Genomic DNA, 26,782 nt, shown 5'->3' with positions numbered 1-26,782 from the left:
CAGATCTCACCTTGCGCCAGCAATGCCGTGGGGTTCCAAGACGCTCCTTGGCTTCCTCCTAACTTCAAGCTACCAGGTTTTGGAGTCCTTGAAGTCTGGGCTGAGCTGCCTATAAACAGCTTTCTATTCCTTCCTCTGGAGAAGGCAATGGCACCCCACTCCAGTACTCTTGCCTGGAAAATCCCATGGATGGAGGAGTCTGGTGGGCTGCAGTCCATGGGGTCGCTAAGAGTCGGACATGACTGAGCGACTTCACTTTCACTTTTCACTTTCATACATTGGAGAAGAAAGTGGCAACCCACTCCAGTGTTCTTGTCTGGAGATTCCCAGGGACGGGGGAGCCTGGTGGGCTGCCGTCCATGGGGTCGCACAGAGTCGGACACGACTGAAGCGACTCAGCAGCAGCAGCAGCATTCCTTCCTCAAACACCCTTAGTGCTGCAGCAGGAATTTTTAGGGCCGTTTTCTTAAAGGGGAGTCGAGGCTCAAGCAGGGAAGTGAATGGAAGGAGGCTAGCAGCAGAGTGCTCAGCTGGTGTGCCCGGTGCTAGAGGCATCGGGGCGAAGGTTACGGGGGCCTCTGCAGGGCTTGCTGAGAGGGACAGTGAAGCCAGGGGGAAAGGTCTGCAGAGCTGGCGGGGGGCTGGCAACCGCGAGTGCCCCTGCGCTAGCCAGCTGTGCCTTGAACTGAGATGTTGCTGTGGGCCCTCCCCCCACCTTTGCCTCGCCTTTCCCTGCAGAATCGGAACCTTCTCAAGTAAACAGTCTCCCACCCAGCTCTCTCCTGTCAAGGACAGTGAGCCAGGTCACAGACCTGACCGGCTATCACAGACTTAACTCCTCAGGAGTCCCTACCAGGTTTTTCAAGTAAGAGGGCAGGGACTTCTTCTCTTTCCTTTTTGGGGTACTTCCCCCACTCTAAGAGGGCCTAGCGCACAGCCAGGCTATCTGATTGATCTCTGGGCCTGACCTCCAGGGGGTTGGGCCAGCGACTCCCAGGACCCCAGAACGAGGTGGGGAGCTGGACACAGAGCCATTCATGTCACAGGTCGGGAGCTGCCAGCTGCACGGCCCCCAGCCCACTGGGAAACCGTGGGAAGAAGCGCAAGACTGGGCACCCTGCCGGCCCTTTCCAGAGCAGGGGTCCCGCCTGCTCTCTCCCTTCCTCGTTCTGGACTCACAGAGGCCACGACTCAGCCGTGTGACCTGGGGCAACTAACAGCCTTCTCTGTGCCTCAGTTTCCGCACTGGTTAAAACACTGGGGGTTCAACCTAAAACTCGCCTCATAGAGATCAAACAGAACGATGCCTGTAAAACATGGGCGCACGGTGCCTGGACATACAAGTGATTAATAAATATTAGCCATTATTGAAGAGAACATCTGGCCACACTGGGACGTTATTCCCTTATGTGACATCCTGAGTGTTCAAAGGAAAGGAAAAGAGAGGGAGCGCCACTGATGGGGTGCTGGTGGCATGCACGCTTGCCTAGCGTGGACATTTATCCAGCATGTGTGAAACGCTTTGCAAGCATTTTCGGAGTTAACCCCATCCATGGGTGCCTTTTGCTGCCCAGGCGCAGAGTGGTGAACTTACTTGCCCAGGGTCACACAGCAAGTGAGAGGCCACCGGAGCCTCCCAGGGCTCCTTTGGGCTCTCAAGTCCAGGTTCTCAGCCGCTCAGCTGTTTCGAGTCCCTCGCTCTAGACTGGTCACAACGGGAAATCGGGTCCGGTGCTTTTATGGCCGGCTTCAAGCTACCGGGCCGGGCTGACAGATTAGGGAAGTAGGTGAAGACGAACGGGGAAGTGAGGGCCACAGGACAGACACTGACGGGGCCGGGCCTGGGGACTGGGGCAACAGTCAGCGCCCAGGGTCACAGGGCTCGGCTCAGAGGCTGGGGCAGGGCGAGCGGAGCCACGGACTGCAGGCTTCCTCTGGCAGACAGGAAGAGTCTCCTGAACATCTCTGATAAGCTCTGAAGGGGCTCTTTTCAGCACTGACCCCACGGGCTCAGAGATGAGGTGGCCTGGGGTCAGTTAAAGTAATGTCTGCCCCAGCACGCTGCATACATACCATCCTGGCCCTAGAGAATGTTTATAACTAAGCACCAGAACAAAGAGGCATGCTGAGAGCACTATTTCAATTACTAGGGATAGCTGTTTTTGAAAAGAAAGTGAAAATTAATTTTAAAGGGTTTTTAAAAATTCTTTTCCATGAAGAGCTACACCTTTTAAAGATCCAATCGTTTGTTTGAATCCTGTAGTCTGTATCCTTCTGTCTTGGTTATCCATTCCTAACTCAGGCTAACTCAAGCATGACAGGGGCTCAAATGCCTCCGGGGATCTGGCAGGCAAAGGACAGGTCCAGGGGGAAAGGGCCTGCAGAATATGGGGGTCTGGGCTCCAGACGGCAGTTCCCAAGTCCAGCCACCGTGGTTGAGGCTTTTGAGGTTGAGGCCACTGGGGCCAGACCCTCCAAATTCTCAAGAGGTAGTGAATCTGAGGCGTTTGTGCACATACAGCTTCCAATGCACATACACAGCGTTGGGGGGCTGGCGCCCAGTCTGTCCTCTTTGGTCAGACCTCTGTTCCTGGTCACCTAAGGCAGCTGTGGCGAAGGGCAGGACAGGCTCGGCTGGAGACGCTGACCGGCCCGGCCTCTGAGGTCCGATGGCTCGCCCCCGTGAGGTCATCCAGGAAGCCCAGCATTGTTCTGCCAGGAACCAGGTCGAAACAATGAGTGAGGACTCTGCGGTCCTAGTGAAAGTGAGTTCTGCCCCGGAGAATTGTTCTCAGCACGGCAGCTCCCGGGGACAGGCTTTGTGACCTCCTGGGCTCAGTGTCTGTGGGCGCGGCCCTCCTCACCCATCACGGAGGCTCACATCTACCCTACCGGAGATCCCCCATGCTGCTGAGAGCACCCCGAGACTGGCTCAGCCTCAGCCTTCAACCTGCAGGAGTGCTGACTTTGCCCCCAGCCTCGTGGAGCCTCCCCATTTCACAGATTGGGAAACTGAGGCTCAGAATAGGGCAGAGGGGGTGGAGAAGGGGGTGCCTGGGGCGCAGGGCCACCAGGCCAGGCCGAGAGTCGCCCCTGATTCCAGGCGAGCAGTGCCACCTCAGGACAAGGCGGCCTCTGCACAGGGTAGAGGCCTGTATGTAGAGCGGGTAGTGTTTCTCCACCTGTGTTTCGCAGAGGAAAAAGTGGGCGAGAGTGAGCTGGTTCTGCAGAGGGTTGGCCTCCAGGACAATGCCGGGGGTGGTGGGGGGGGCAGGATGTGGGCCCGAGGTACAGCCTTCTTCCCCATCACCAGGCCTGCAGGGGGCGGGGGCGGAAGGCGCGGCGGGCAGGCCATTCTCTGCGGCCGGGCAGGTGGGGGCGGGACAGCCAGCGCTGCCCTCGAGGGGAAGGGCCGCTGGGCACCCAACATGCCCCAAACATGGGCCCCCAGGCACTGGCCCTGGAGGCCGCTGAGTCAGGGCGCAGGGCAGTAGGCGAGGAGTCAAGAGGGCTGGGGCTGGTTCTAGGTCCAGCTCTGTGGGCCAAACAGTGTCTGGGGAGGAGTGAAGCGCGGGCAGCTCTGGCGAACAGGGAGGAAACTGACCCAGCGCCTCCTCTACTGGGTGCCAGGCGCTGCTCAGGGCCCAGGGCCTGGAGGTGAGCCCCGGAGCTGACATTCCAGAAGGGGACCCAGACGCTAAACACACCCACACACAAGAGTAAATATTTACTACGGGGCCCGGGCTGCAGAAGAGAAGACAGACAGGAGGATGAGGACACGGGGAGTCAGGGCCCGCCCCCTCCACCCCGAGCAGGTGAGGTTTTGTAACAGCAGACGCTCCCTGAAGCCTGGCTCTCTCTGGGCAGGCCCTGTGCTAAGCCCTTTCTGGAACCAAGGCATCCATTCCTCTTACGAGCCTGGATGAAGGTATGAGGCTCAGAGAGAGAGTTGCTTGCCCAAAGTCACACAGCAATGGGCTTCAGGGTCTGCGCCCTTAACCGCACTGAAGCTGGGAACTGCACGGCAAACATCCGGGGAGTGAGGGGGGTTCTCTGAGCAGGGACGGCGCGTGTGGAGAGGGCCACACGGGGCGTGGCGAAAGCCAGGTCGGAATGCGGAACTGCCCGGGGCAGAGAGGTTTGGGCTGCCCTAGGGACATGGCCTGGCCCCCTCCCACCCTGAGAGGGATTTGAGGTTGTGCTGGGCTTTCCTCTGTAAGATGCTCCCAGGAGGGAATTTCCAGTGGAGTCCTGAGTCCCGAGCCCGCAAGCCCCAGAGCTGCCGGCCTCCTCGGGGCGAGTGGAGCACCGCTGAGACGGGCTGACACTGTCTTCTCCAAACAGGGGCCAAGCAAGGGTGGGTGGCTGGAACTGCCGCCCCGTGGCCAAGCGCCATAACGCTGGGGACCTGGGGGAGAACTCGCCCTTGGGAGGCCGGACCGCCGTCCCCTCGTGGTGGGTAAAGCCCACGGGACTGGCAAGAACCAGGGTTAGCCTGGACCCTACGCCACCTGTAGCTTCCAGGGACATGTCACTTCCCTGGGAGCCCTTCCAGGAAGGGCCCCGCCTGGACGGAGCCCGACCACCCTTCCTGCCCTCAGAATGCTAGTCTCCAGGGACGCGGGGGCTCATTTTCTCCCAATGCCGCAGAAACAGTGGACAAGGAGGACACAGTCCGGTGTCTGCTACAAGCGAGCCTCCAAGGACCCATGGCTGCCGGACTGGACCCCCTGGGGGAAGGCGGGGCTCCGGGAACAGCCAGGCTGCAGGGGTCTGTCTGGGGGTGGGGTCGGGGGGGCTTGGGCCCCAGTGCCACCCTGGAGACTGCCAGGACGGGCAGTGACTGCCACTCGGGTGAAGCGGAGGCCGCTGCCGCTACGGGGGCGCGGGGGGCCTGTCCTGGCGCCTGGGGACGGTGAGTCAGCAGGCAACGGCCTCCTGGCCCTGACTCACCCGCCACAAGCCTGTCACTCTTTCCCCCGCCTGCCTCCCCGCGCCCCACCCCCCACCCCCCGACCCTGCCCCAGGCTCTGCCGGAAGTCGGGGTGTAGCGGGTCAACCACAATCCCTAAACCACGATCCCTAAACGGGCGCTGCTGAACCAGGGATCCTTGGTGGAGGCCACGGAAAAGGAGACAAGAGATAACAAAAAAAGGCTCGGTTTCCATTTTCTCAAAAAACTTCCCCTTTCAAGCTGGAAGAACCCCTAGAGTCGCCTGCATCTCGCCCTGCCAGCGAAGAGCGCACACAGCCACTCCCCGGCTCTGCACAGATGGGGAAACAGACAGACCAGGGCCAGCTAAGGGCTCGCCTGTGGCCCCCCCGCCCACTCAGAGCCGGCCACCCCGACTCCGTCCCCAGGGTTCTGCCGGAAGTCACAGCCCTGGGGACACCCGCTGGGGCCGTGTGTTTGTGGCAAGGCCTTAAGCAAGTCACGGCCATCAGCCTCAGCGTCACCGCGTGAAGGATGGCTATCACGTGCCGTCTGCAGCGGTGGACAACTCCCAGCTCACCCATGTTTGTAAACAAGCTCCCCGTCCTCACTGTGCCTCTTTTAATCATGTTTCTCCTCCTCACCCAGCTCCACACCTCACCTCTGCCTCACTTCAAGGAGAGGCTGCTGCCAGGGAATGAAACAGCCCGCGATTCAGCACGGCAGAGGGGGTGGCCCACTAGCACGGCCGCCCGCAGTGCAGAGGGAAGGGGCTGGCTGCCTGTGCTTTCACTTCCTGGGCCTGGAAGTCATGTTTTAAGCATCCTCCACCACCCAGGGCTTCCCTGGAGCCTCAGATGGTAAAGAATCTGCCTGAGTTTGGACCCTGGGTCGGGAAGACCCCCTGGAGGAGGAAATGGCCACCCACTCCAGAATGCCTTGCCTGGAGAAGCCCATGGACAGAGAAGCCTGGTGGGCTTCATATAGTCCATGGGGTCGCAAAGAGTCGGACATGACTGAGCAGCTGACACGTCCACTTCCCAACACCCAGAGTCCCCACCAGGATGCCCAGGGCCTCTGAGCCGCACAGCCTGGCTGTTGCTGTTCCCTTGGCCCGACACACTGTTTCCCGCGTAACCCACAGGCAACCTCCCCCCGACGGCCTGGCGGACCCCCGGTCTCCCCCCGGCGCTTTCCCGGATGGCACAGGCACCCGGAGCCTGATCCCCGCATGCAGCACCAGGCTCGACAGGCACGGATATCTGTCAGATGGAATATCTGGGGCTCAGGACGCGGGGGACCTCGGTGCGGGAGTAAAGCTCTCCCACTTTGCAGCGGTGTGGCCGCCTCGACGAAGGCGAGGGGGTAAAGACGGAGCAAAGGGCGAGAGCAGACGTTCAGGGACGTCCCTGGCGGTGCGGTGGACAGGAGTCCGTGTACCAAGGCAGGGACACGAGTTCGATCCCCAGTCCGGGAAGATCCCGCACGCCCTGGAGCAACCAAAGCCCGTGCTCCCAGAGCCCGCGCTCCCAGAGCCGTGCTCCCACAGAGAGACCGTGCTCCCAGAGAGAGACCGTGCTCCCAGAGACCGTGCTCCCAGAGCCCATGCTCTGCAAACAGAGACGCCCCCAGGATGAGAAACCCGGGAGCCGCAACAGGGAGTGGTGCCCGCTCGCCAGGGCTAGAGAGGAGCCCGCACAGCAACAAAGACCCAGGGCAACCAAAATAAATGAAAGCTAAAAAAAACAAGATGCAGGTGCCGAGGACACAGGCAGGGCCGTGGACAGGGGAGGACGGGCCACACTCACCCTCCACTAGGGACAGAGGGGGGTGTGTCCCCAGCATCTGAGCACAGGACCCCCCCCAAAGGGCGAGAACCCCACAAAGCTTTGCCTTTCACTGAGGGATGAGCCCCAAGCCCGCAGGATACCGATTTTCATTAAACGGTATGTTCTCTGAACATGTTCTGAAGAAGATCTGAAGTGAGTTCCCCCTGGTCCCCCTAAGGGTCTGCCCCAGTGCTGGGGGTCCCACGGGAGGACCCTTTACACACGTCGAAGGCTCCGGGTGGGGCCTTAGGGGTCGTGGCAGGCGTGAACGCGAGCCCACTTTCTAGATGGAGAAACTGAGGCCCCGGACCCACAGCGGATCAGCCGCAGGAGACATGGACGGGCTCCTCACACCCCCAGTCCAGTGGAGGCCAGAGGCAGAGGGCGAGGGCCTCATTCCAAACCTGGGTGGACTGCGCTCGTGTCTGACAACGTCAGGTTGGCGAATGTTGCTGCAGCAGCGGCGGCGGTGGCGACTTCCAGGGCTACAAGATGGTGACTAAGAGCAGCTACTGCTGGGCTACAAGAGAAGGTCAGCATTAAAATCCACTCTGGGGCGGGCGGCGGCAGGCTCCAGGGAGGGCTGACCCTCCCCTATGGCCTTCCCACATGTGCCGACCACCTCCCAGGCAGCCCGGACAGACAGCTGCCACAGCGCTGACCTTTTCACTGCAATCCCCTTAGGCCTCAGCTCACACAGCGCCCCAAGATGAGGCTCCCCGCCGGCCACTGGGGGCTCGCCAGAGGCGTGTCCAGAGCTCTGTTCTCACCGGCTTAGCCAAGCTTGTTTCCGGCGGACCACCTCCCATTCCCTACAACCCGCCCTGCCATGTTGCCCTCAGCTCAAGAACCATCGGTGGCTCCCAGCTGCTTGGGGAACAAAGTCCCCTGCCTATGAGGGAGTTCAGTTCTGAGAGTGTGTTCCCAAGTCCAATTTGTTCGTGAGTCCCACAAGGTTAGCCTAGGAAGACAGCTAACATAATGGGCTATACAGAACCACTCTATAATAGGCCTGTGATACTTTTCACACAAATACTGCATTAAAAAAACCACAAAAAATAAAAGAGATTTTTTTTATCTTACGGTACAGTACCCTAAAAGGTACAATAGCCCAGGGCAATAGCTGGAACAGAAGGGTGGGCACCGAGCCAATGGGCAAGAAGAGCTGTGGGTGGGGGAGGGGGCGAAGGCGGCCTGGTCTACGCAGGGCCGTAAAGGGCACGGGAGCACAACCGCTTGTGGAGGCTGCACGCCTGTGCCAACGTTCACCAGACGCGTGAACTCAACTCAGGCGATGCCTCTGTGGAGGTCTGCAGCCGGAAGGTTGGTACGTAGGGAACTCATTGTCATCCACACTTCCCCACCGTGACCCAAGGCCTGTTATACTTGCCCCATCCCCAGTCTCTGACACCTTACTTCCCCTCTCTGGTCCTGCATGGATCCTGGGGCCACCTCCTTCTCCCCAGCAATACCCGCTTCCACTCTACGCTTTGCTTGTGGGTTCCCTCATGTTCAGGTGGATCCTACTTACCTTGAAAGACCTGGCTCAAGTGTCACCTCCTCCAGGAAGCCCTTCATGCCCATCCCACTCTTTCCCTCCCCTCCTCTGGCCAGAGTCACCCTCCCCCGCCCCCCACACCCACAGTCCCCAGGCACTGGGCTCTTGTTCAGAACTGTGCAGTTTTGCATAAAGTTCAAAGGTCTTCTCATGAAACCTCAGTTTCTTCTCCTGTAAAATGGGCCTCCTAATCTATGCAGCTGTCCCTGGGTGACGTCTCTGGGCTCTTGGGCAGGGCTAGTAGATGCCCGGAACCCTCACGGGTGTGTGAACAATGGTGTCACCTGGGGCTCTGGCTGAACAGGCAGGCACCTCCCCGGCCCCCCTAGTGACTGAATCTTCAAAGCTGGGGAAGCAGTCCCCAGGTGACTCTTAGCATCATGTGAGGCCAGGCACAGCGGTGCTAATGGACTGGGAGGCTCTTGGGAAAATGCAAAAGAAAACCAGTCTATGAAATGGACTCAGCGATGACAACACATGTGAGCGTGTGTGTGTCTGCACTTGTGTGTGATCTCCTCTGCCAGACTGAGCAACTGGGGGCTGGGTTTCATCTCTGCCAGCCCTGGGCCACCCCAAAAACCATCTGCCCCAGACCTCGTATTTCCTACTGTCACTGCTCCTTACTGTGTTCTGGGGGACAGGGACTTCTGCCCCGTTCTGCAGAGGAGGAAACGGAGGCTCTGAGAAGAGCCAGGACTGGCCCAAGATGACGCAGTGAGTGGCAGGCAGCCGGGCCTGAGCCCAGGGCAAGGCCAGCGCTCCGTGTTGCCCGCTGGCTCAGTGAAAAGGGGCCCGAAAGCTGCAGGTGAGAGCCGGCAGGCCATCACTGGGGCCTCTGGGGCAGGGAGCTGAGTGAGCACGTGGGGCCTCTGGGGTGGCACGAGCCTCCGAGAGCCCCCACGTGGGCGAGGGGCACACACACAGGAAGCTGGGAGCTGGCTGTGAGGCCTGGTGAGGGGCAGAGTCTAGCCGAGCAGACCTTGGGCCGCTTCTCCGAGGACAGGGCGTGCAAGGCACGCTGCCTAGGACTTGGGGACCCCTCTGACCATCGCCCTGGCGGTGGGGCCTGCCTGAAAGAAACCCGAGTCCCTCAGGTGCCGGTGCCGTCTCCCCCGATCAAGCCCAGAGCCTTGTGGGGCCAGTCTGGCCTCTGACAGCTGCTTGACCAAGGCCAGGCCTGCCCTCTTCAGGGTGTGGCTTAGACCCTCTGACCAGGAGGCCCCGCCTGGAGGAGCAGTGTTCTGTGCACACACGTAGCCCTCTTGCCCTCAGGGAAGCAGAAAATAGCGTCAACGCACCCTCTGTGCCTCAGTTTACCCACATGTGGAACGGGGGCAGGGGCAGGGCCTGCCTCTTAGGGCCGCGGAGATGAACGACAGGTATGTACAGACCGCTCAGAGCAGCACCTGGACCACGTGCGTGCCGGACGTGGTCAGGACGGTGAGCAAAGTCATCTACAGCCTCCTGAGAGCCGAGGCAGCCTAGACTCACGGCCAGGGCCCTGTGGGCTGTCTCCCAGGCCTGCTGAGGATTTGACAGATACGCCGAGGAGCCAGGCCCAGGGCCAAGCCAGCTCTGAGGCTCGGGGCCTCACCTACCACCGCGCTTCCAACTTCCTCTCCCATTCCTTAGGTGGAAGGCGGGACTAAAGGGTGCTCTGGGGACTAAGGTGTGTTCTCCCTGGGATGTGGGTGCTCCCTGGGATCTGAGCTTGGCTGTGGACACCTCCTCACCTTCCTGGCCTGGGGTGGGATTGGAGTGCATCTCAGGCGGCACCCTTTGGACCCTGGGGTGGGGGCGCCTGACAAGCAGGGGAGGCGGATGTTACAGGGGAGGGGTCTGAACTCGACCGAGAGCAGACACGGCCTTTGCTGCTGAAAAGAAAGGGGCTGCAGCGTTGCCCGACCACCACGTCAGGAACTGCAGACCAAGCTACTCAAACAGGGGCTGAGCAGCCCCCTCCACACCCTGATCACGGTCGGAGACCCTGGGCAGCTGAGAAGAAAATCTTCTCGAGGGAGAGGTGGCCTTGCCGGTGTCCCCCAGGACGGCTGAAGCTGCAGAAATCAGATTCTGTGATCCCTCAGCTCCTGAGAACCTAGAAACCTGAAGGGTCCTAGCTGGAGGTCCCTGGGTATCCAAGACCCCTCTTCTGGCCAACACTGAGAGACAGGTCAGCCCGGGAGCCGCTGCCCGGAGATGAGGAGGCCGAGGCCAGAAGTGGAGGGGATGGCCTCAAGGAAGGGCCCGGCAGCAGGGAGGTGAGGCAGGGCACGGGCCTTGGTGCGGTCCCGAGCTCCTACTGTGAGCTGCCCAACGTCAGGCCCGGGCAGCCGGGACAAAGCTGCCTGCAGCCCATGGCACTGTGGGAGGCCAGGCCTGCAACGGAAGGCTGCCCAGGACTCGCTCTCAGACACAGCACCTTCTGACACTACAGCCTTGCTGTCTGGAGGTGGGGATTAAAAACATGTTTCTTTCACAACATTATGGTGAGAGCAGATGGTCACTTCCACAGAATTGCCCTGAAGTGAAATAAGTGTGCTGGCCTGAGGGTGGGCCACTCCTATCCTTAGTGCCAATTCGGCTCCTGACACGTACTAGTTTGTGAAACTCAGCAGCAGCATCTGACCTAGCATGCCCATTTTACAGGTGGGGAAACTGAGGTCCAGGGGGCATCAGCTTCAGGCTCCCAAGTTTCAGCTCTGCATTCTGCACAGCTAGCACCCTTTCCCTCCAGCCCTTACAGTTTGGGGGACCAGGACCAGCTCCTCTTCTTACTGATTTGGGGACCCATTTCCTAGGCTTAGGAATTCCAGAGCCCGAGTCCCACAGAGGCACCTGACCCCAAGGGAAGGCCCTGCCTCTTCACCCGACGACCTACCTGCAGTCAGCTCAGTCCATCATGCAAGGATTTGGGCTGAGGAGGTGGGTCAACAGATGGTCCCGCTACTGGTCTGGGATGGGTGACCTGGGTGAGCAGTCCCAGCCAGGGGAGCCATGGCTGCTCCAAGCTGGACGCCTCTGAGGAAGACCCTGCTCCTGCCAGGCCCCCAGTGGGACCACTGGGCTGGAACCTGACCCGGAGGGCTCCCACATGTGTCCCTTGCTGCCCCTCCGAGGCAGTCTCCCGGAACACCATCTCCGAGGCAACTGCCGCTGCTGGAACCCTCACAAGCCTGGGCCACAGAAGGCAGCCCAGCGTGGCTCTAAGGGGACAGAGGCTCTGTGAGCAAACAGAGACGCAGGTGGAAACGTGTGGCTGACTCACCCAAGGCACTGGGAAATAGGACGCATTGGCGATCTGAGATGGTACAGATGTCCGGCACCTCGGCTCCGGGCCTCAGAATATCTGCTCGTGAGGTCACAATGGCCCTTCCAGCACCACCGAGGTGCCTGGAGACTACGTCCTCCAGAAAAATGCCACCAGTTGGGAACATCTCTTGGCAAAACTAGGGTCAGAGGGGTCTCCTTTATCACAGCACTCACCGTCTCTGTACAGCATCACCTGTGAGGCCCCAGACTGTCACAGCTTGGTGCATTTCTATAGCTCATTCCAGGCCCTGGAACACACATCACCACTTCTCCATCCTCAAAATACCACCTCCTCCAGGAAGACTTCCCTGACCATCCCCTCCCTGCACATCTCCAGTGGAATAAGGTGGTCATTCCTCAGCTGTAATCCTGGCCTCTTCCTCCCCTTGTCTGGGTGCTCTAGGGCAAGCGACCCGCCTCCTTCCAGGCAGCAGCGAATGAGGACCCTGGAAAAGCACTGTCATAGCAACCCTTTGTGCTAATTCCACCTGTTCTGACATCCTGGAAACAATAATTGTGGCTGATATTATGTGTCAAGATCTACAAGACCTTCTAGAACTAACACCCCCAAAAGATGTCCTTTTCATTATAGGAGACTGGAATGCAAAAGTAGGAAGTCAAGAGATACCTGGAGTAACAGGCAAATTTGGCCTTGGAGTACAACATGAAGCAGGGCAAAGGCTAATAGAGTTTTGCCAAGAGAACACGCTGGTCATAGCAAACACCCTCTTCCAACAACACAAGAGACAACTCTACACATGGACATCACCAGATGGTCAATACCGAAATCAGACTGATTATATTCTTTGCGGCTACAGATGGAAAAGCTCTCTACAGTCAGCAAAAACAAGACCGGGAGCTGATTGTGGCTCAGATCATGAACTCCTTATTGCCAAATTCAGACTGAAACTGAAGAAAGTGGGGAAAACCACTAGACCATTCAGGTATAACCTAAATCAAATCCCTTACGGTTATATAGTGGAAGTGACAAATAGATTCAAGGGATTAGATCTGATAGACAGAGTGCCTGAAGAACTATGGATGGAGGTTCGTGACATTGTACAGGAAGCAGTGATCAAGACCATCCCCAAGAAAAAGAAATGCAAAAGGCAAAATGGTTGTCTGAGGAGGCCTTACAAACAGCTGAGAAAAGAAGAGAAGCTAAAGGCAAAGGAGAAAAGGAAAGCTATACTCATCTGAATGTAGAGTTCCAAAGAATAGCCAGGAGGGATAAGAAAGCCTTCCTCAGTGATCAATGTAAAGAAATAGAGGAAAACAATAGAATGGGAAAGACTGGAGATCTCTTCAAGAGAATTAGAGATACCACGGGAACATTTCATGCAAAGACGGGCACAATAAAGGACATAAATGGTATGGACCTAACAGAAGCAGAAGATATTAAGAAGAGGTGGTAAGAATACACAGGAAAACTACACAAAAAGGATCTTCATGACCCAGATAACAACAGTGGTGTGATCAGTCAGCTAGAGCCAGACATCCTGGAATGCGAAGTCAAGTGGGCCTTAGGAAGCATCATTACAAACAAACTTAGTGGGGGTGATGGAATTCCAGCTGAACTATTTCAAATCCTAAAGGATGATGCTGTTAAAGTGCTGCACTCAATATGCCAGCAAATTTGGAAAACTCGGCAGTGGCCACAGGACTGGAAAAGGTCAGTTTTCATTCCAGTCCCAAAGAAGGGCAATGCCAAAGAATGCTCAAACTACCGCACACTTGCACTAATCTCACACGCTAGCAGAGTAATGCTCAAATTCTCCAAGACAGGCTTCGATAGTAGGTGAACCCTGAACTTCAGATATCTAAGCTGGATTTAGAAAAGGCAGAGGAACCAGAGATCAAATTGCCAACATCTTCTGGATCATAGAAAGGGCAAGAGAGTTCCAGAAAAACATCTATTTCTGCTTTATTGACTATGCCAAAGCCTTTGTGTAGATCACATCAAACTGTGGAAAATTCTTCAAGAGATGGGACTAACAGACCACCTGACCTGCCTCCTGAGAAATCTGTATGTAGGTCAAGAAGCAATAGTTAGAACCAGACATGGAACAATGACCGGTTCCAAATTGGGAAAGGAGTATGTCAAGGCTGTATATTGTCACCCTGCTTATTTAACTTATATGCAGAGTACATCATGAGAAACGCTGGGCTGGATGAAGCACAAGCTGGAATCAAGATTGCCAGGAGAAATATCAATAGCCTCAGATACAAAGATGACACCACCCTTATGGCAGAGAGTGAAGAAGAACTAAAGAGCCTCATAATGAAAATGACAGAGGAGAGTGAAAAAGTTGGCTTAAAGCTGAACATTCAAAAACTACAATCATGGCATCTGGTCCCATCACTTCATGGCAAATAGATGGGGAAACAGTGGAAATAGTGAGAGACTTTATTTATTGAGGCTCCAAAATCACTGCAGATGGTGACTGCAGCCAGGAAATTAAAAGCCTCCTGCTCTTTGGAAGAAAAGTTATGACCAACCTAGATAGCATATTCAAAAGCAGAGACAAGACTTTGCTGACAAAGGTCCATCTAGTCAAAGCTATGGTTTTTCCAGTAGTCATGTATGGATGTGGGAGTTGGACTATAAAGAAAGCTGAGCGCTGAAGAACTGATGCTTTTGAACTGTGGTGTTGGAGAAGACTCTTGAGAGTCCCTTGGACTGCAAGGAGATCCAACCAGTCCATCCTAAAGGAGATCAGTCCTGGGTGTTCATTGGAAGGACTGATGTTGAAGCTGAAACTCCAATACTTTGGCCACCTGACGCAAAGAACTGACTCACTAGAAAAAATCCTGATGCTGGGAAAGATTGAAGGCAGGAGAAGGGGATGACAGAGGATGAGGTGGTTGGATGGCATCACCGACTCAATGGACACAAGTTTGAGCAAGCTCCGGGAGTTGGTGATGGACAGGGAAGCCTGGTGTGCTGCGGTCCACGGGGTCGCAAAGAGTCGGACACGCCTGAGGGACTGAACTGAGCTGAAGTGATCATGTGTCTGGCACTGCTGGGATTCCGGCTAACAGTAACTTTAAAAAATCCTGCTAAGTAGTTTTCTTCTTTAAATCACTTTTCACTGATTATCGCTGCTCACTTTTCTTCTATAGCCAGTCCAAAGGTAATGGGACTTTAAAGCATTTTCAGAGGGCCTAAGAGAAGAAAATGCACTGTTGAAATGCCTCAAATGTATGGAAAAAATCCTCCAGCTGCACAGTCAGTTCGAGAGAGAAATATCAGCTCCCTGGGCTGAGCTCACGGGTGCCTGGGGGTGTCACCTGGCACCTGGGTTCCATATTTTACCTGGTCCTTACCAACCACCCTATGGGATGAAGGATCTTACCCACCTCTGTGGCTCAGAGAGATGGATCGATTTCACCAGGTTGCCCAGCCAGGAAAGGCAGGACTTGAGGGCCCCGAGTCCTCAACCACAGGGCTCTGGGCATCTTCTGGCCATGATCTTGAATTTTAGGAGGGACCCCTGTTCACTAGACACAGAAGGAAACTGAGGCCAGTAAGAGGTAGGGATGTCATTTTGAAAATCCACCAGCTAGGATTAGACCTAGGATTAGACTCTTGAGAGTCCCTTGAGCTGCAAGGAGATCAAACCAGTCAATCCTAAAGGAACCTGAATATTCAATGGAAGGACTGATGTTTAAGCTGAAGCTCCAATACTTTGGTCACCTCATGCGAAGAGCTGACTCATTGGAAAAGACCCTGATGCTGGGAAAGATTGAAGGCAGGAGGAGAAGGGGGCAACAGAAGATGAAATGGTTGGATGGCATCACCGACTCAACAGACATGAGTTTGAGCAAACTCTGAGAGATAGAGAAGGACAGGGAAGCCTGGCATGCTGCAGTCCACAGGGTCACAAAGAGTCAGACACAACTGAGCGACTGAATAACAACAGGATTAAAATCCAGGTGTCCTGAGTGGGCCCAGGTCACACACGTACTCACGAGTAGGACCCAGTGGCCTCAACCACAGAACTGCAGTGACCACAACCTCACACCGTGCTGAGCCTGGACCTTCTCATTTATTCCTGTATACCTGCTGGGCTGGGGAAATACCAGCCCCTCAGGCCAGCAACAGCTTTTAACCCTTTAAACTCAGATTGTCCTGATCTAAGGTCTGCGGACGGGCTAACCTCAGTGAACCGAGGAGAGGAAGAGGAGGGTGTGCAGGGGCGCTGTCTGCTAGCCCGCACCCTTTCTGGACGTGGTGCTCCCCACCTGCCCGCCTGCCTGCATCTCAGCCCTGAGAGCACCGCCCCCACCTCCTCTGAGCAGGCTCCCCCTCCCCCCTCCCCCGCAGAGCGTCCGGGCGCTGCCTCTGGCCTCAGGTCACTCACGCTGTGCAGAGCCTGGACCATCTGACAGACTCCTTTTACTCCTGGAGGGCAAGGACAGCCGAGATCAGGGCCAGAGCTATTAATGCCTGAGACACCTGCTGACCCCTTTCCCTGACTCATCTCTCTGTTCCGTCAATCGGTTCCTGCTGATCCCCAGCTGGCCGAGGTGTATATACAGTCAGTGGAGAGGAAGGACCCACGTGGCCTCTCCAGCTTTGTTCTCTGAACTCCCCACGAGTGAGCCTCCTGCCTCCCCCGCCCCAGCCCCGCCCGTAAGACTCTGTTCCCCAAACACCCTTTGCCTCATTCTACTTCTGCCTATTTTGAGCCACTGTCAGAGACTTCAGCTGGAGCCCAACTCTGTCCCTTATCAGCTGCAAGTCTGCTGTGTCTCTTCCCCTCAGGGCCTCAGCTGCACCATCTGTAAAATGGGTCACCTCACGTTACCCAAGGGCAGGTACCAGGAAGTGCCTCAGTGTGTGCCTGGCTCTGCTCGCAGGAGAAACAGTTTGTCCCTGCATTGCATGCAGCTAATCAGCAAACACGGACTGCACCCCTCGTTAGCATCATCCAGTGAAATGCTGGGAGAGGTAGAAGTGAACACCCAGGGCTGGTCTGTCAGGCAGAGAAAATACCAAATAAACACTTTCTCCATCGGGTGTCCTATGTCCAGCCAGGAGCCGAGCCCGCCTGGCACCACCATTCCCTCCCAAGGCACTTTGCACGCTCCCAAAACCCCGTGAGTCAGCAGAACCAGGTTAGACGTCTCATCAGAGTGGTCTCCTCTTGGGACCTCTGACCACGCCAGTGATGCTCCTGCAAGCGGGTCTGGGTGAGGGCTGGGCTTGTCTGTTTCTCTTCCTGTGCAGAAGCCTGCTGTGAAAACAACTCCACAGTCACCACCTTGAAGGGCCATCGGGGAACACCAAGTAAGGATCGGATCCAGGCTGGTCCCCAAAGTGAGCAAAGAGCCAGCAGGGCCCTTGGGGTCACCAGGCGAGACCATCACCCACGTGGCTCCTTGCCAGCCCCCTGAACACACAGCCCAGCCGCCCAGCCCTCTAGGACCCCGGGGTCCCGAACTCCACGTCACGCTCGGCCGGCCCTTCCGTGGGCGGCTTCCTTACCCGGCACACACTTCCCGTCTTGTGCCCACCTGGCATGCTTTGTCACTTGAGGCCTCTGGGAAAGCTCTGTGAACTTTGGGTGCCCAAGCATCTTCAAGAGACCCCGCCGATGGATGCCTGACTTGCAGCATCTCCCTGCTGGCCAGGTGGTTCCTAAGCTAGACAGAGCGAGGCTCATCTCTGGGGACTCAAGGCCCACCATGGTCCCTGACCCACAGGAAAAGTCCATCACTTCCTGACAACTGAATGAGCAGACTTTCAATTCTCAGTTTTCAGATGCTTACAGGTTTTCCCCAAACTTTCCCTGACATCAAACATTCTTACCTGGGCCTTCCCCTGACTCGGCAGGGCTGGAACGGGTTTGCAAAGCATGCAAATTTCTTAAATGGACTGGAAGGGGCAAAGAGAAGACAAAGGTCTGCCCCTCTCTGAGCCCTTAAGTTGGGAGCTGATGTACCTACACAAAGTGATGGATGTTAAGAGAACCAATCTTTGTAATTGTTTCATAATACGCGTAAATCAAGCCATGACGCCGGACGTCTGAAACTCATACACTGATGTCGTTTAGTCTCAACAGAACAGGGAAAAAAACCCAGCAAAAATTTAATGCAATTTACACGTTCACACAAGCTCACCTGCTAGACTGTAAAATTCTAAAACACGGACGCTATGTCTTCCTTATGTTTGTATCACCAGCACTTGTCATGAAGCTTATGAATATGACGTAAAAGTAATTTATTTAATAAAGTCAGGGGACCCTTCTCCCCAGAAGCCCTGCAGGCTGGGTCCCTAGCCGTGGTGCACCCAGCCACATGGGGGTCCAGGGTGTCGGGAATCAGTGCCTGGAAGCAGCCACCTGGGACACTCCACGCGTTTCCCCTTCTGTCTCTTTTAGAGCAAGAGATGTCACCGTGTGTCTGCTCCGTTTAGTGTGACTAACCCCATCCTGAAAGCTGGAGTGTCCTCTATAACAGCCGGTACTCAGAAGTCACGCTGATAAGAAATCATCACCTCAACTTTTTCACACACCGGGCTGCTTTCTCCTGCGTGCGCCCGTTCACCTAGTGGGCATCCTCGCCTCAGTCCCCCTCTGACAAAGGAGGCAATGGAGGCTTACAAGGGGGACGGGAGGCTCCTGAGGTCGCACAGCCAGCAAGCCTCGGTGGGGGAGGCGCCGACGTCGCCGTGCCCTGTGACCTTGGGCAGGGCGCCGCGCCCCTCAGATGCACCTGCCTTTTATCTGGAGACCTCCTCTGGAGGGTCTTGATGTGCGATCGCCCACCTCCACTCATTACACAGCACAAGACACGAGGCCCAGGAAATACAGAATCAAACACTCTGGGTGCCTGGTCGGGAAAAGTGAAAAGCGAAAGTGTGAGTCGCCCAGTCGGGTCAGACTCTTTGTGATCCCGTGGACTGTGGTCCGCCAGGCTCCTGCGTCCGTGGGCTTCTCCAGGCGAGAATCCTGGAGTGGGTGGCCATTCCCTTCTCCAGAGGATCTTCCCGACCCAGGGAGCGAACCTGGGTCTCCTGCATTGCGGGTGGATTCCTCACTGTCTGAGCCACCGGGGGAGCCCGCTGGTCTGAAAACCACCTAAACACCACTTGGGACTCAACGGTCACCACCTTCCTTAGCCCTGGTCCCTTCTTCCCACCCAGAGGAAGCCTCTTGTCTGGTGGCTGCAGAGACCTTTCCCGGTCTTCTCAGCCTCCCGTTTTTTCCCCTAGTTTTCCCAGAGCAGGTGTCTGCTCCCAAAGGGGGTCTCGACGGCCCACACGCAGACCTTCTCCCCTCCCGCCCCCGACAGACATTACTAACCCATCACGGCCTCCTTCCCACCAAGCAGGACTCAGCCTGGGATTCCTCATCGGAACCAGGTGTCTCTGGGCCTCAGGAACTTAACAGAGGAGAGAAAGACCGGGTAGGGAGGTGGTCGGGGCGGGCAGACGCCAGAAAGACTCGGGTGGCGGTGAGACAAGCAGTAGCTCACGCACAGTGCTTGGCCCTGAAAACAGACCTGAGAGCCGCACTACCTTCACTGTGGCAGGACTGAGCAGGCAGCCTGGGTCCCGGGCGACTCTCAGAGCTGGGGAGAGAGGAGGGGGAGAGGAAGGGGTGGGGGAAGACTTGGGGGTGAGGAGGGGCGGGGTCCCCACGTGAGGCCCCATGGAGGGCGGGCCAGGCTGCCGTGGGGGCGGCCCCCTTCCTGAGGATGCAGAGCCCGAGGGGCAGCGTGTGCTTTCAGCTCTCACAGAAAACACCCCACTCACAGAGGGGGACCCCTCGCACTTGGCCACCAGCTCTGAAACGGCAGAGCTCAGCACAGCCACCCCAGGGAGGTGATTCCAGACGCCCAGTCTTACAGGGCAGGCCCAGGGCCCAGAGAAGGGGAGGGACTCGTCTGAGATGCCCAGCAAACGGGTAAATAAAGGAGGTGCTGGAGGGGACTGCCCCCGGGGAGCCAGGCCGACCGGCCCCGGGGCTGGGAGGTGCCCATTTTGCTTTAGGAGCCTGGGTTTCTGGAACTGCTGTCTGAGCACAGACTAACAGGTAACAGTATCTTCCAGAAACCGCTCAGGTTTCACCGCGGTGAAAGGCTCTGGTGTTTGAAATGCCCCGTCAGCTTCTGTGATCTTGCGATGTATAATTGGAAAGATAAAGTTGGTCTTCATCCCAGGTTCCAGCACAGACTTCCTAAAACCCTAGGAATTTCCTAAGTGGCGAGAGCGATCAAGGTGTCTTTTGTTATGTTAATGAGGCGACCTCGGAGGCGGCTAAGGAAGGGAGCCTGGTTGCCAGGAGAACCCGCCTGTGATTAGAGGGCTGGAATTTTCAGTCCCGCGACCCCCCAGCCCTGGGGAGGGGAGAGGGGCTGGAGGTGGAATCAATCACGCCTAGGTGATGAAGCCTCCAGAAAATCCCAAAAGGACAGGGTTTGGGGAGCTTCTGGTTGGTTAACGCAGGGAGATTTGGGGACACAGAAAGGGCACGGAGAGGGCATGGAAGCCCTGCGCTTTCCCCACGCCTTGCCTGTGGGTCTCTCTCATCTGTTTCCTGTGTTACACCTTCAATCTGAAAACGGTGATTCTCTGAGGTCGCTGAGCTGTTGGAGCCAATTAACCCAACCCAGGCGGTCGTAGGAGCCTTGGAGTCCTAGCCACTCAGGCTGAAGGGTGTGTGTTGGGGGGGCGCGTCTGGTGGGGACTGAGCCCTTCCCTGGGGAATCTGAGTGTCTACCACGGGAGTCTGAGCAAAGTCCAAGAGACAGCAAAGGACAGGGGAGCCTGGCGTGCTGCAGTCCATGGGGCCACAAGGAGTCGGACACGACTAAGCGACTGAACAACCAGCACAGGGGCAGCGTCAGTACTGACTCAGGCTGTGGGACGTTCAGCCGGCGTGGAACTGCTTGGTGCTCTTGGGGGAAGAACTGCACATATTAGAGGAATCAGCTCTCTCCTGGAAGAAATCCCAGTGTGATCCCTGGTGGGGCTCAGAGCTGAGACGGGAAGATGCATCCAAGGAATCTCCTCTCAGCCTGAGACCTCGAGGTCCGGAGGCTTCCCAGCAGCTCTGACTTCACCTAGAAGCCGAAGCTGTGGCTCACCCCAGGCTCCGTCCCGAAATGCACTGACCTCAAGCTGGCCACCGCCGCCTTCAGCCCCAGGTCTTCTCTCCTGCCGCACGGGGACAGTAAGAACTACGCGGTATGACAACGCGAGTATTACAGGTGGGAGGCCTTTCTGAGAACTGCAAACGGCTGCACACACGATTGTCTATGTGCTCAGCCTACCCTGATGTATTAACAATAGTAGCAAGAGAAGGACCACTTACAGTAAGTACCACTTGCAGTCACTGCCCTGCGTTGGCTGCTGTGCTGAGAACTTTCCCAGTTTTTCTCCCCTGATCCTCCCAACAACCAGAGAAGGGAGATTCTATATCACCTCTATGTTGACTGAAGACCCTGGGGCCCAGAGAGGTTAAATGACAGGCCTGGGTCACACAGCAAGGCAGAGGCCAAAAGACATTTACAAGTGCTCCAGTGATTAAGAATCCATCTTGTGATACAGTGGACACGCGTTAGATCCCTGGTCCAGGAAAATTCCCTACGCTGCGGAGCACCTGAGCCTGACCGCCATGACTAAGACCCGTGCAGCCAAATAAATACAACAAATATTTTAAAATACACGTGTGCTCTATGTGCTAAGTTGCTTCAGTCATGTCTAACTCTTTGCCACCTTATGGATGGTAGCCTGCCAGGCTCCTCTGTCCATGGGATTCTCCAGGCAAGAATACTGGAATAGGTTGCTGTGCCCTCCTCCAGGGCATCTTCCCAACTCACAGATTGAACCCACATTTCTTATGTCTCCTGGCATTGGCAGGCAGGTTCTTTACCACTAGTTCAGCTCAGTTCAGTTCAGTTTAGTTGCTCAGTCATGTCCGATTCCTTGTGACCCATGGACCGCAGCACGCCAGGCCTCCCTGTCCATCACCAACTCCTAGAGTCTACTCAAACTCATGTCTGTTGAGTCGGTGATGCCATCCAACCATCTCCTCCTCTGTCGTCCCCTTCTCCTCCTGCCTTCAATCTTTTCCAGCATCAGGGTTTTTCCAATGAGTCAGTTCTTTGCATCAGGTGACCAAAGTACTGGAGTTTCAGCTTCAACACCAGTCCTTCCAATGAACACTCAGGACTGATCTCCTTTAGGACGGACTGGTTGGATTTCCTTACCACAGTGCCATCTCATATATATAAAGACATTTACACTCAGACTCACTGTGAGAATAGGTCTTAAACATACCTCTCCTCTCTCTAAAGAGTGTATTTATCAGCCTTGGAGGAGGAGGTCTAGGATTCACAGCATTTTTGTTTCCTGAGTTCTTATGTTCTTTCCCAAAAAAGGAAGGCTCGTAGACAGGGACACTGCCTCTGGGACGAAAGTGAGAGTGAAAGTCACTCAGTCATGTGCAACTCTTCGGGACCCCATGGACTATATGGTCCATGGAATTCTCCAGGCCAGGATACTGGAGTGGGTAGCCATAACCTTCTCCAGGGGAGATTTCCAACCAGGGGTCAAACCCAGGTCTCCTACATTGGAGGCAGATTCTTTACTGGCTGAGCCAGCAGGGAAGCCCAAGAATACTGGAGTAGGCAGCCAATCCCTTCTCCAGGGGATCTTCCTGATCCAGGAATCGAACCGGGGTCTCCTGCATTGCAGGCGGATTCTTTACCAGCTGAGCTACCAGGGAAGCCCCCTCCTCTGGGATGAATGGGTCTAAATCTTCTGTCCCCTAAGACGCTGAAGGTACATTCCCCAGGGACATGCCACCTCTCAAGGACTCGGCTGTCACTGATGACAGTAGGGTAGTTTCTGGCGGGTCAATAATTTGGCATCAAGTGCCAGCATCTTAAAAATGCACAGTCCCTTCGGGCTAGACATTCCAATTTCCTGACCAGACCAACGTGCAAAATGTCTGCTGCCTACAGTCTTGCGAGATGAAAAGTTCTGGAGACTGCCGACAGCGTGAACACACTTAACACGACTGAAATGTCGGCTTAAAGCGGTTAGGACTGCAGACTTTATGTTAAGTGTATTTTACCACAATTAAAAATAGAAGGAAAAAAAAAAAGGTGTTCACAGCAGAGCAGTTTTCAAGAAAGAAACTACACACGGCCCATCTCTCCTCACTAGTGGGTTACTTAAAGAAATGATAGGTTACCCAAACAAATGAAAACAAACTAGAACAGGGTATGTGCAAACTGCACCCCTCCTGCCCCCACCAGATTCAGCACAGCTTTTGTAAATAAAGTTTTATTGGCACAGAGCTCCACCCATCCTTTGCCTGTTGTGTCGACTGGGTTCTAGCTGCAACATCAGAGGTGGGAGGTGGGAGTACACGGACCCCAAGCCCACAGTACATACTGGGCAACCCTTCAAGAAGTTTGCCAGCCCTGGAGATGGACGATCCAAGACCCTGAAAGACTCCTAGAAATAGTTTGCGGGGGGCAGTGGGTGTGTCGTGGGAGAAACTGGCTCCTAAAGAGCCACGTTAGGAGTTCGGTTTGGAAAATTTTAAATAAGGCACGTTACCCACATGCTGATAAACGCACCGCTAGGTTGGTTATCTCTGGATGGCAGGACTAGAGACGAACTTGATTTTCTTCTTACGAGTTTTCTGTGCTCTCTGAGCTTCTGTATGAAAAGCACATAACGTCTCAACACCAGAAGAAATCATTAAGTGACGGAGTGGCGGTGTTAACTAAACGCTACGGTGACACTCATGGGGCCACAGCAAAGGATACGATCAAGATGTTGTACACCTTTAAATTCACACTACTGTTGTATGTCGAAGGTATCTCAGTTTTTTAAAAGTCGTGCAACGTAATCAGGGCAAACAAGTAAGTTTCTCTCTAGGCCCTTCGAAGAAGCAAGTCCTTTGGCGGGTGGTCGCCGGTTGCCTGTACTGACACCCCACCCCGGTCAGAGTTTACAAGCTGGGGCGGGGCGGGGGTAGGGGTGGTTGAGGAGGTGCAGGTGGAGAAGGCCCACGGGAACTCTCACGATAAGCCCAAAGAGGCTCCCCCTTCCTCAGATTCCGGGGCACCCAAGAGGGTGGATCTGATTTTCAGGTGGGGGTGTGTTGTTCAGGGATCCCACCCGGGAGAGGAGATACGAAATGCTTCTGGGTGCTGGCACCAACTCTGTTAGGAGCTCCAGCCTCCCGAACCCCCTGGGTTCAGTTGTGTCCGACTCAGGACTGGTCATTTCCCCTGATTCTCCACTGTCTCCTCCTCCCGGGCTCTCACTGCTCCATTTCACAGCTGGGTGGGGAAGAGGAAGCTTTAAGAGGCTTGGCCAGTGACCGCCGCCGAGGTCACACAGCTGGTCAGGGCTGGAGCTGGCATTTGAGCCCAGCCTGGCTGACTCTCCAGCTCCATGGACTTTCCACCACACGGGCTGCCCTCCGGGTCAGGAATACTACCTTCGGTGGGTTCATTAGTAACCCAGGGTCTGCTGATCAGCCGACAGACACACACACATCGGTCACATCCTCGACTCTGTGGGGGCCCCTGAGTGATCATCGTCCCCTTTCTCAGGTGGGAACCGAAGTCCAGACACCCAGCGGGGCTGAGACGTCAGAGAAGGCAACTGTTCTCTAAAGACACCGGCCTCCAAACCCTGTTCCCTGCCAGTCTGGGGGCCAGGGAGACCCAGCAGGAAGACTAAACCGGGAGGGCTGCTCGGAGGAGGCATCAGATAAGCCTCTCTTGTCAAATGGGCTCCCACCAAGTGTGGACAGATCAGCATGCCTTGGAAGAGAGGAACGCGTGGCCTGCCTCTGTGGATTGCCTCTAAGGGCCAAGCCCCTTGCACAAGAGTGTCTTTATCTGGAGCAGAATGCACATTCCAGCTTCAGGGCGGTAGGCACCTGGCTTCCAGGCTGCCCTGGGCTACTCATTAACCAGTGAGAGGCCTCGGGGGGAAGGGCTGGACCAGAGTCTGCTCCAGCCTGGGGGACGGGGCAGGGGAGGGCCCTGCTGGCTGGTGTGGGCACCAGTCAGATTGACCAGGGTTCACGTCCTGTGTGACCTGGGGGTGAAGGGGCGGTCGGACCACCGCTCTAAGCCTCAGTTTCCCCATCTGTGGGGTGGAGCACCGCCATGGCACGCACGGTTACTGTGAGGGCCGCAGGCATCTGCGGTGCCAGCGGAGTCTGACACAGACATGGCACGCAGGGCTTGGTGGTCGTCCCTACACAAGGCAGCACCATGCCCGTCACAGGGCCATAGCGGGAGAAAACCCACTGTCATTCAAACCCTCGGAGGCACAGTGAACGTTGCTGAACAGTTCCGTAAATGTTCGAGATGATTCCTCCTGCTATTTATGACAGTGATGAGTCCGGAGGCTGACCCAGAGCAGGGGCAACTCCGTGCCGCTTGGCAGCTGGTCAGGGAGGTGTCCGGAGCCACCAGGGATGTGCCAGCCTGGCTCTCTGCACCTGAAGTCAAGCCACGAAGGACAGGTCTTGGGTGGGGCCAGGGCCCGTGGCTGCCAGTGATAGAGACCCAGGGCTGGGGGCTTGATGGCGGGGTGCAATCGGATACACCAAGGGTCTTCGGCCGTTTCTCCCAGTCCTGGCTTCCCAGGTGACTCCAGTCAACCAAACCCAGCCCTGGGGATCTCGATGCACAGGAGAAATTTCTGCCTAGGAAGCCAGGTTTTCAAATTCCACACGATGATGTACTAGTGGTTCATGAAATCAACCGTAGGGGGTCAGGGTGATGGTTGTTAAGAAGGCGAACAGGACAGAAGAGAGCCCTACAGACGGTGAGGCTGCACGTATTACTTTGTGAAACTTTGGTTTCAGTCTCACGCGTGTGTAAGTACTCGCCGCATCCTGTCAAGAAGCGTGCTTCTTACTGAATGTCATGACTCAAAGACTTCTTTGAAAAACCCAGGGGCTTCCCTGGTGGCTTAGATGGTAAAGAATCTGCCTGCAGTGTGGGAGACCTGGGTTCCATACCTGGGTCAGGAAGATCCCCTGGAGGAGGGCATGGCAACCCACCCCAGTATTCTTGCCTGGAGAATCCCATGGACAGAGGAGGCTGGCAGGGTCCAATCTGTGGGGTCACAATGAGCTGGACACACACACACACACACACACACACAGTGAGGATGTTTAAATCAAGGCTTAGAAGGCAACTGCAGAAAAGTGGCTTCAGTCAGGTTCCTGCCCCCATCAAACCCTTTTAACAAACACATTAAAAGCATTACTGAAGTCAGTCAGAAAGAGAAAGACAAATATTGTACATTAATGCGCACATGTGGAAGCTGGAAAGATGGTACTGATGAGCGTTTTGCAGGGCAGCAATGGAGATGCGGACGTAGAAGATAGACTTGTGGACACAGTGGAGGAAGGAGACAAAGTGAAAGTGAAAGTCGCTCAGTTGTGTCCGACTCTGCGACCCCATGGACTACACAGTCCATGGAATTCTCAGGAATTCTCTAGGCCTTCTCCAGGCCAGAGTACCGGAGTGAGTAGCCTTTCCTTTCTCCAGGGGATATTCCCAACCCCGGGATCAAACCCAGGTCTCCCGCATGGCAGGCAGACTCTTTACCAGCTGAGCCACAGGGGAAGCCCAGGGGAAGGGGAGGGCAGGACAAATTGAGAGAAGAGCAGGGAAGGATGCACCTCACCATATGCAAAATAAACAGCCAGTGGGAATGCCCTGTGTGACACGCGGTGCTCAAGCCGGTGCTCTGCGACAGGTGTGGGGGGTGGGGGTGGGACGGGAGGCTGACTCGGAGGGACGGGACATAGGTATACCTGTGGCTGACTCATGCTGGTATACGGCAGAGGCCAATGCAACACCATAAAGCAATCGTCCTCCAATAAAAAGAAGAAATAAATTAAAAAAGCATATTGTGATCCTGAACTGGGGTGGAGGTGGGGGGAAGTTCTGTACACACTAGACAATCAGGAAAACGCAAAACGCTATTAACGTCGATTAGATAACAGAACCGTGTCAACGTTAGATGTTCCAGGGCTGATCACTGAGGGCTTGCACCGAAAGTCCTTGCTCTCACGAAGGGCAGGTGGAAGGATAAGAGGGAAAAGGCATCATGCCCAGAACTCCTGGCAGAGGCGACCACAGTAA

General features: G+C 55.9%; 1 protein-coding gene across 3 annotated transcripts in view; it reads right to left on the bottom strand.

Moving 5' to 3' along the window:
- Positions 1–26,782, bottom strand: part of SLC6A6 (solute carrier family 6 member 6) — a 93,403-nt gene that overhangs the window by 42,839 nt on the left and 23,782 nt on the right. The window lies entirely within an intron of this gene.

The sequence above is a fragment of the Oryx dammah genome, unplaced genomic scaffold, assembly GCF_014754425.2.
Source record: "Oryx dammah isolate SB20612 unplaced genomic scaffold, SCBI_Odam_1.1 HiC_scaffold_9, whole genome shotgun sequence".
Classification (NCBI taxonomy): domain Eukaryota; kingdom Metazoa; phylum Chordata; class Mammalia; order Artiodactyla; family Bovidae; genus Oryx; species Oryx dammah.
The sequence above is the reverse complement of the archived record's forward strand: the minus strand, read 5'-3'. Positions and strand labels throughout refer to the sequence as shown.